The following is a 7,383-nucleotide window of genomic DNA, read 5'->3' on the forward strand; positions in this document are numbered from 1 at the left end:
ACAACAGACCTGCAGTACAAATACAATCTTTAGTCTGGACTGTTTTTCTAATGATAGCTGTAATATTGTGCTCCAACATAATGGCAACTGCAAAGGCAATCATAAGGAAATAAGCCTAGTCAGATACATAAAAAGTAAAAACACAACCCAGATAGATTTGGATTGTATGGTATGCTCAACAATAACTACAAGTGAACCACAATAAAACAGCAGTAGACGTTATTTTAATGCTGTAATATGACAAACAAAATTGAGCAAACCCCCCCCACAAGACCTTTGCTCTAACTAAGCAAAGGTCTTGTTAGCACCTCTGGCAATCAACATGACCTAAAGCAGTTGGCTGTTTATTAGCTGCATCGTGTAAATCAGAGTAGAGTCCTCTCCCGGTGCATGCAAAGGAAAAACACTGGAGCAGTGTGTTATACTTTCTTTTAGGTTTGACTGACAGAAACTGGAACACTGTGTTGGTTCTCGGGGCTTCATGAAGCTCTATACGTGTCAGTACATGTAGATAGACCTTCCTTGGCTTCTACTTTTCTCTCGTCTTCGTAATAATCCATCTGGAATGAGAGGAGTGCCATTTCACTTTCGAGTGAAAGTAACTTAATAAAAGACCTTCTCTCCTGCGCTGAAAGGTGAACCTGATTTATCTGCTGCATGAAAACGAACCCTCGCTGCTACAGTGAGGAAAGATTAGTTCTGAGTTTGACCTTAGTTGGAGCGTGGGTGTAAAAATCGTAATGAGAATCTAGAAGATATGTGGTAGCATTAGCATGTTAATATGACAGCGTGGCAGCAGAGTGTATGTGGATCTCTGGGTTCTAGTTTGACTTCGAGGCTGTTTTAGGGCTGCAGTGTGATGGCAAGCTGCAGCCCAATTCCCTGAATTCAATTTGCACAGTCTCACTACCACCTGTCAGAGAACAAGTGGGAAGCAGAGAGGAGGATGGGGTGAAAGGAGAAAGGAGAGGCATGTGACAGCATGGTGCTACTCTCACAATGGACAGCGAGAAAACGGCTGCAGACGGACGGACAGACAGAATGCTATGGTGGAGGAAAAGTCCCTCCAGTAATCAAACAGAGAGACTCCGAATGACAGACTGAGCATGGGACAAAGGCAAGTCTTTGCCCGCAGGAGGGTGAGAATTATTCATCCAGTGAGCAGCTATTGAAACAGAGAGAGAGAGAGAGAGAGAGAGGGAACCGTTGAAGGGGGAGAGGCATGGCCTGGAGAGAAAACTGAACAGAGCCGAAAGAAAACCACAGAGATCAGGTCAAACAGGAATGAGTTCAGCGAGACTCAGCATTTTGAGTCCAAGTGAGAAAAACAGACTGGTCTAACCCAGCTCTCTAACAGATGTCTCCTTCTCATTTCTAATGAATGACAGGAAGAGAGAGAGAAAAGGCTTTTCGTACATCTTTGAACTGTTTAAAGTTTAGCTACTGCAGAGGACAAACAAAAAAAATCTCGCACAAAAGCAAATTAGGAGCAAAAATTGCGGTGATCTGATTAACATAAAATCTAGAACTCTTTAGACACACAAATGCACACAATTCATCTCTGTTAAAAGCCTCAGGCACAGGTTGATACCTCTATCACACTTGCAGTCCTCCTCCTCCCTCTCAGCAGAGAAAAGCCTCCTAAAAAGAGCTAAATTACACATCACACAACAGTTTCCTGGTGCTAATGTGCCCCCTTCAAAACCCCTGGGAGGTGAAGACAGACAGGTCCACCCCACTCAAAGTGGATGTTGTTGCAACTAAAATTCATCATACGAAGAGAAGACATATTAAAAAAAAGAAGGTGGCCTTTGATGTTGAACATAATTTTCTTCCATGTTCCAGCAAGGTTTCAAAAGCACTTACTTTGCCAGAAGCCATTAGTAATTGTTAGTGGTATACTGAGCCACAAGAGGCACAGTGTGTGCGAGCAAGCGAAAAACACCACCACAGTGTGAGGATTGGAACCGAGATGAAAAAAAAAAACCCTGAAAAGTGCAGGAACAGAGCACAAGCTGGCTTTTAAGTTTGTGAGAGTTTCCATCTTTCATAAGGTTTGCCTACTTTTTTCCAGCAGCGATAACTTGAACTGCCAGTCGTTGGCGAGACGTGTGAAGGAGGTCGACGTGATTCACACTTGGATTTAGCTCACAGGATTCAGGCTTTGTCCTTCCCTCATTAGATCATTAACTTGACTCAACATCATATGATTTAATGAGAGCATTTTATTATTGGATTCAGCTCACAGGATTTAGCATTAGCACTGAGGCTTTGTCCGTCCCTCATTAGATCATTAACTTGACTCAAAATCATGTGATTTAATGAGAGTATTTTATTATTTCTGAGCCATAAAACAGGTATTACAGTACATTACAGTATATTTTGGGACATGCAGAAGTATTTTTTGCAGGTCCCTGTGCAAAAATGAGGCATCAAGCCAAAGTATAAGATAAGATACTGTGACAAAGTCTTTGAAGAAACCTGAGCAGCCAAAATATAACTGCAGCTTTCTTTACATCCAAACAGCCACAGTGCTATCTAAGCAGGGCATCCTCGACGGGAAGAGCAAACAGATAAATGAGGAGAGGAGACTCAAAGGGACGATAGGAGAAGGGAGGCTGAGGATAAAATGGATGAGCAGTGGGAGGAGGAGGAGGGGAGGTGAGGGGGGTGTGTGAGAGGAGGATAAATGAAACATCTAGCACTGCTTCAAAGGGAACGGAGAGATAGAAGATGAAGAAGGAGAATCTGTGTTCCATGTTAGATGTAGGGAGAGAGACAGATTGCCAGAATGATCAATTAGGGGATCAAAGGTATGCTGGATGTCAGGGAGGGATGGAGTGAGGAGGGGAGGGCTGATCTGAGAGAAGGTAGGACTTTGGAGATGCAGATTTCAGAGAAAGGAAATAAAATAGAGATTCGAGAACTCACTGACAACTAAAGCCCAAGAACACCCAGATCCCGCTTTGAAGTGTCACCACTCATTACACGATTAATTTGCTCCTCTGACGGTCTCGTCAAGCTTGCTGTGCGTGTGACCACACATAAGGCAAATGCAATTGAAAAGTCCAGCTGTCTAGACTTGAGAGGAAATTGGTTTAGGAAAACATGGGTGGACAGTTGAGTCCTTCCTTCAATTGGTTTCATTTCCCATTAGAAGGGTACTGTAGAGAGGGGAGGCAAGTAACCGTGTTGTGTCTTTGGACTTAAATGAATTCTTCTAGTGGCCTCGAGGGTCGCGCTCAGTCTGTCGGCAGCCAATTATGACCGAACTCAGAAATTGAGTAGAGCTGCTGCCTGATGCATGCTGTAAAAGACAGTTCTTTTGGACTGAAGACACAATTATAACCATTGTTCTCTTTTCATGTGGTTAACTAGCCACGTTAGCCGCATCGCCATAAAGATCAGGCGACTGTGCAAAACATGTACATCAGTCATTGTGCAGGATTTGCCTTTCTACCCTCCACCGGCTGAAGTCTTTTCAGGAAGGTCAACAACCAGAAAGAGTCACAAAGATTAAGTCACAAAGCATGGCTGCCACCAAAACAATGACCCAGATTGAGGACAACAGGCTGAGGTCAATGATCAACCAGACTTGATAAACCAATGTTCCCATTGTAGCGCACTGTAGAGGCCAAACTCTGCTTCTCAGCTCGCACACAGACACGCATCTGTGTTTTTCAATCACGAAACGGCAATAATGCGAAACTGCAAAACCTCAATTCATTGTTTTCTTGTCTTGCTCATATGAAACGACTTCAAGACTTTTGCTGCCGAGTCTTAAGATCTCTAAAGACCGAAACAGAACAAATAACCAACAGCCAATTCGTAGACAATGTCAGACAAATTACTTTACTCTGTGCATACTTCTACACAAATCATGTAATGCAAGTCATGTCATTTCCTCCGAGGCCTGCCAAGACAAAGACAAATCAATAAAAAATGGTTCCCCAAGTGTGTACATGCATCATTATACTCACATAACTTGTCTATCCAACTATTTAATGTATTCCGCGTCTCCTCTGCTGGACTGCACAGCTGAAAAAAGAAAGCAGTTATGCAAGGCCGATGGCTCTCGTGGGACGCTGTGGTAGAATTAGCAGCCAGATGCCCATTAGACGGGGATCCAGCAGACCTGTGCTTGCCACGAGGGACTGTGTACCAACACTGAAGGCTCCTCCTCATTTTATGCTCCTGCTTTTGCTACAGAGGCAGAGAGGGAGGGACACCAGAGAGAAAATTGCCTTTTATTGTCTGTCTATCTATTGGCAAATAGCACTGGCAGCCCCAACCTCCTCCACCACCTCCTCCTCCCACCTCCTCCCATCAGTCTAACAATGCTGCACCTCCTCTGGACTGCCTGCTCAGTCCCCCCAGCCAACAACTCACATCTACCGATTTCATGTGGTAGGAAAAGGTGACTGCCCATTGCACTGCACGCCCACTGAAGCCCATTGTTGAGTCCTCCATCAGGCCACCTCTGCCTCTCTGCAAGCAAAGAGGCATGCACAAACACACAGGAACAAGCTGGCAGCAGAAAACACATGAAATCACACCCACAATCTCATCTCTCTCATTCTGCCTCTTTCTGTAACACGCAGGAGCAGAAAAGCTGAAATCTGTGGTTTCAGAACACAACTTTTCCTTGATTTCTAAACCACTGTGTCCTCAGAAAAGAATCATTTACTACGCCGCATGATTGATTCACACTCAACAGCCCTTTCTCTTGGCTCATGAAAACACAAAATGTATTTCTCGTTTAAAGTCCAATGCTTTTGGCAGCACATCCCCTGAGTATGAAACTGTTTTCTGTATCAACACAGACCGTCCGCTGCCAGGCTGCCTTGTGCCGATTTCAGCTTTGGTTCTGGTGACTGATTAGCTCCCCGATGGAGAACCACCTTATTTAAGGCCAGAGGTGAATGAAACCGGAGCTGATGTTCTCACTAGAGGTCACCTGTGGAGCTGTGAGGTCACTGGGTTAATAGTCGGTGTGATGACCACCACCTGTATGCACGGAGGTGATCCTGAACATAAGCCATTTTACTGAGCCATTCATCAGGTTTTTACAGCTTTGCATCCCAAGAAGACTGACTTTTGTTTAACTTTGTGGGGTCCGTGTGTTTTTGTGAATGAGGTGCAACGTAAAGCAAGTGAAGAATGACTTTAACAGACTGTGAATGAGGGAGTGACAGCTTAACCAAAGCCATACAACAGTTTGGGCGATGATGAAGGGAAGGGTGGAAGAAATAAAAGTCAATTCTGAAAATATATTAAGTGAACATACACGCGTGACAGCGATAGTCTTGGCACAAATCAGGACTGGATATTTTCTCTGCTGCCAAGGACCCCACATTTAGCAAGATGTTGAGCAGCACAGTTTGCAATAAGTCTAGACCATGATATAAACAGTCCGGATATTTCAACCACGCAGTCGGGAAACGGATCAGCCACAGAAACGTGCAGAGACCCGGCGCAATGCGCGCTTCCCAACAGTCCGTGGCCGGCGTCCAGAGCTGCCGTGCCCGCCTCACACCGAGACTTACAGACGCCAAACCACAGAGTGAGAGACACACAGACATAACTTATATATACACACACACACACAGACTGCTGTAAATATCCGCTGCAATGTTATTATAGCCGCTTGGGTGAGTAAAGTGCGCGGAGAGGAAATGCGCGGAGGGATTGAACCAGTTACTTACCTAAAAGACACGAAGAAGTGCGCTTTGACACCAGTCCAAACTTTTGGATGAACTCTCTTTTAAACACAGTAAAACTGCCTTGAACAACACACGTTTACTGAAATGTCTGTAATCCAAACAGTCCCCCCGGAGCGCTCAGTGGACGACCTCTGTCAAAACTCAAAAAACAGAAAATTATCCGAAATCACTATGAAACCCACAACCTGACTTTTACTCGACACTGTTGAGAAAAGTAGTTATAAAACTTGTCGGGGAAATATTACAAAAGAAAAGGCGAGAGACCGTCCAGGGTCCCTGCGCCTCGGCCCTTCTCTGAGTCTGAGCCCCAACCTCAGTCCGGGCTCCGCAGCCGGGCCAGCAGGCGCCACCAGGTGCTCATTTACATAACTGCACCGGCTGTGTCCAATCACAGCCCAGAGCAAGGTGTCTCATTGAATATTCCAGTAGGCGCACCGTCCAATCAGAGCCTCCTGTGGGCGGGAGCTGTGACCTTAACAACACTGTAGAATGAAATTCAATGTGGAGCCTTTGGGGGCGATGGGAGTTTCTTTGTTACAGGAACACTGAGATTTGGGGAATATGACATATGATACAACAGCACTCAGAGAGATTTCACCTTGTTAACCCTTTACATGTATGAAAAGGTTACTTTGCTGTTTTAAAAATACATTATTTGATAATAAAACGTGTAAACTATTTGAATTATCTGCTCTGGCTCTCAGCATCTGGTCTGGGCCATTTAATGTGGACCCACAGCTCTCTGCCTTGGTATTTACCTCTCAAGAAAACTTTATTACAGAGTATTGCTGGTGTAACTGTATACCATTACTGGCCCTGGGCTATAATGACTCAGATTGAAGGGTTTGCAGTAAAACACAGCAATGAAGCTGGAACCTGGAGAGTTGTTGATATGGGACCCAGAGGCAATGCCGAGAAGTGAGGTGGGAATTCATGTTTTAAAAAGAGCCACATGTGTGCATGTTTCTGCTGAACTATATCAACAGTTGAATAAGCCAGACACAAACAGGCTGCGCAGAGGTTACAGTATGTGTTGCTACTTGCCTGTGTGACTGAGGGGAGGGAAACTTTAGCTGGTGCTCAATCAGCAGCAAGGGACAATAAAGGTCATTAACGCTCTCTGAGCTCCACCTTGGATAAACACGGAAGAGGAACACTGATACTCTGCTGCCTTAAGTTCACTTTTTGTGTGTTTTTTAGATGCATGTTAGTGCTTGTTTGAGCGTTTCTAGCTTGAATACATGCACTTTATCTTATGAATGCCTTTAAATGAGACAGTTTTATATGTAAATCAAATGTTTCTGACTGAAATGAAGTCAGAAAAGTGATTGATTCTTAGTAAGTAAATAAACATTTACTCAAGTACTGTACATTTCAGATGGATATATGGTACTTTTTATTCCTCTACATTTATTTAACAGCTATAGTTAGTTGTTAGTTTTCAGATAAATATGTTACATACAAAACAAAAGATCAGTTTATGAAATATGAGGCCTTTTAGAGATTAAACTACCCAACAGTATGAAGCTATTTAAATTAGTTCCACTTCAACTAACTACAAGATTAAAGTCCTGCTTACATGTCAATGCACCAAATAATAATGATGCAAATATAACAATATAACACTGACAACGGCTCTTCTGCATAATGAGTACTTTAA

The 7,383-nt window shown here is 43.8% G+C and overlaps 1 protein-coding gene across 4 annotated transcripts in view; it reads right to left on the reverse strand.

Annotated features, from left to right (window-relative positions):
- ddr1 (discoidin domain receptor tyrosine kinase 1) overlaps window positions 1-6,033 on the reverse strand; it is a 40,662-nt gene extending 34,629 nt beyond the window's left edge. For 3 of the 4 annotated variants that reach the window (XM_042422901.1, XM_042422902.1, XM_042422899.1), the window contains exon 1: window positions 5,706-6,033. The gene's annotated coding sequence lies outside the window, so the exon portion shown is untranslated. The remainder of the gene's footprint in view (window positions 1-5,705) is intronic. The other variant, XM_042422900.1, reaches the window with a different exon arrangement.
- Between the last annotated feature and the right edge of the window lie 1,350 nt (window positions 6,034-7,383).

Source organism: Thunnus maccoyii, chromosome 10 (genome assembly GCF_910596095.1).
Source record: "Thunnus maccoyii chromosome 10, fThuMac1.1, whole genome shotgun sequence".
Lineage (NCBI taxonomy): Eukaryota > Metazoa > Chordata > Actinopteri > Scombriformes > Scombridae > Thunnus > Thunnus maccoyii.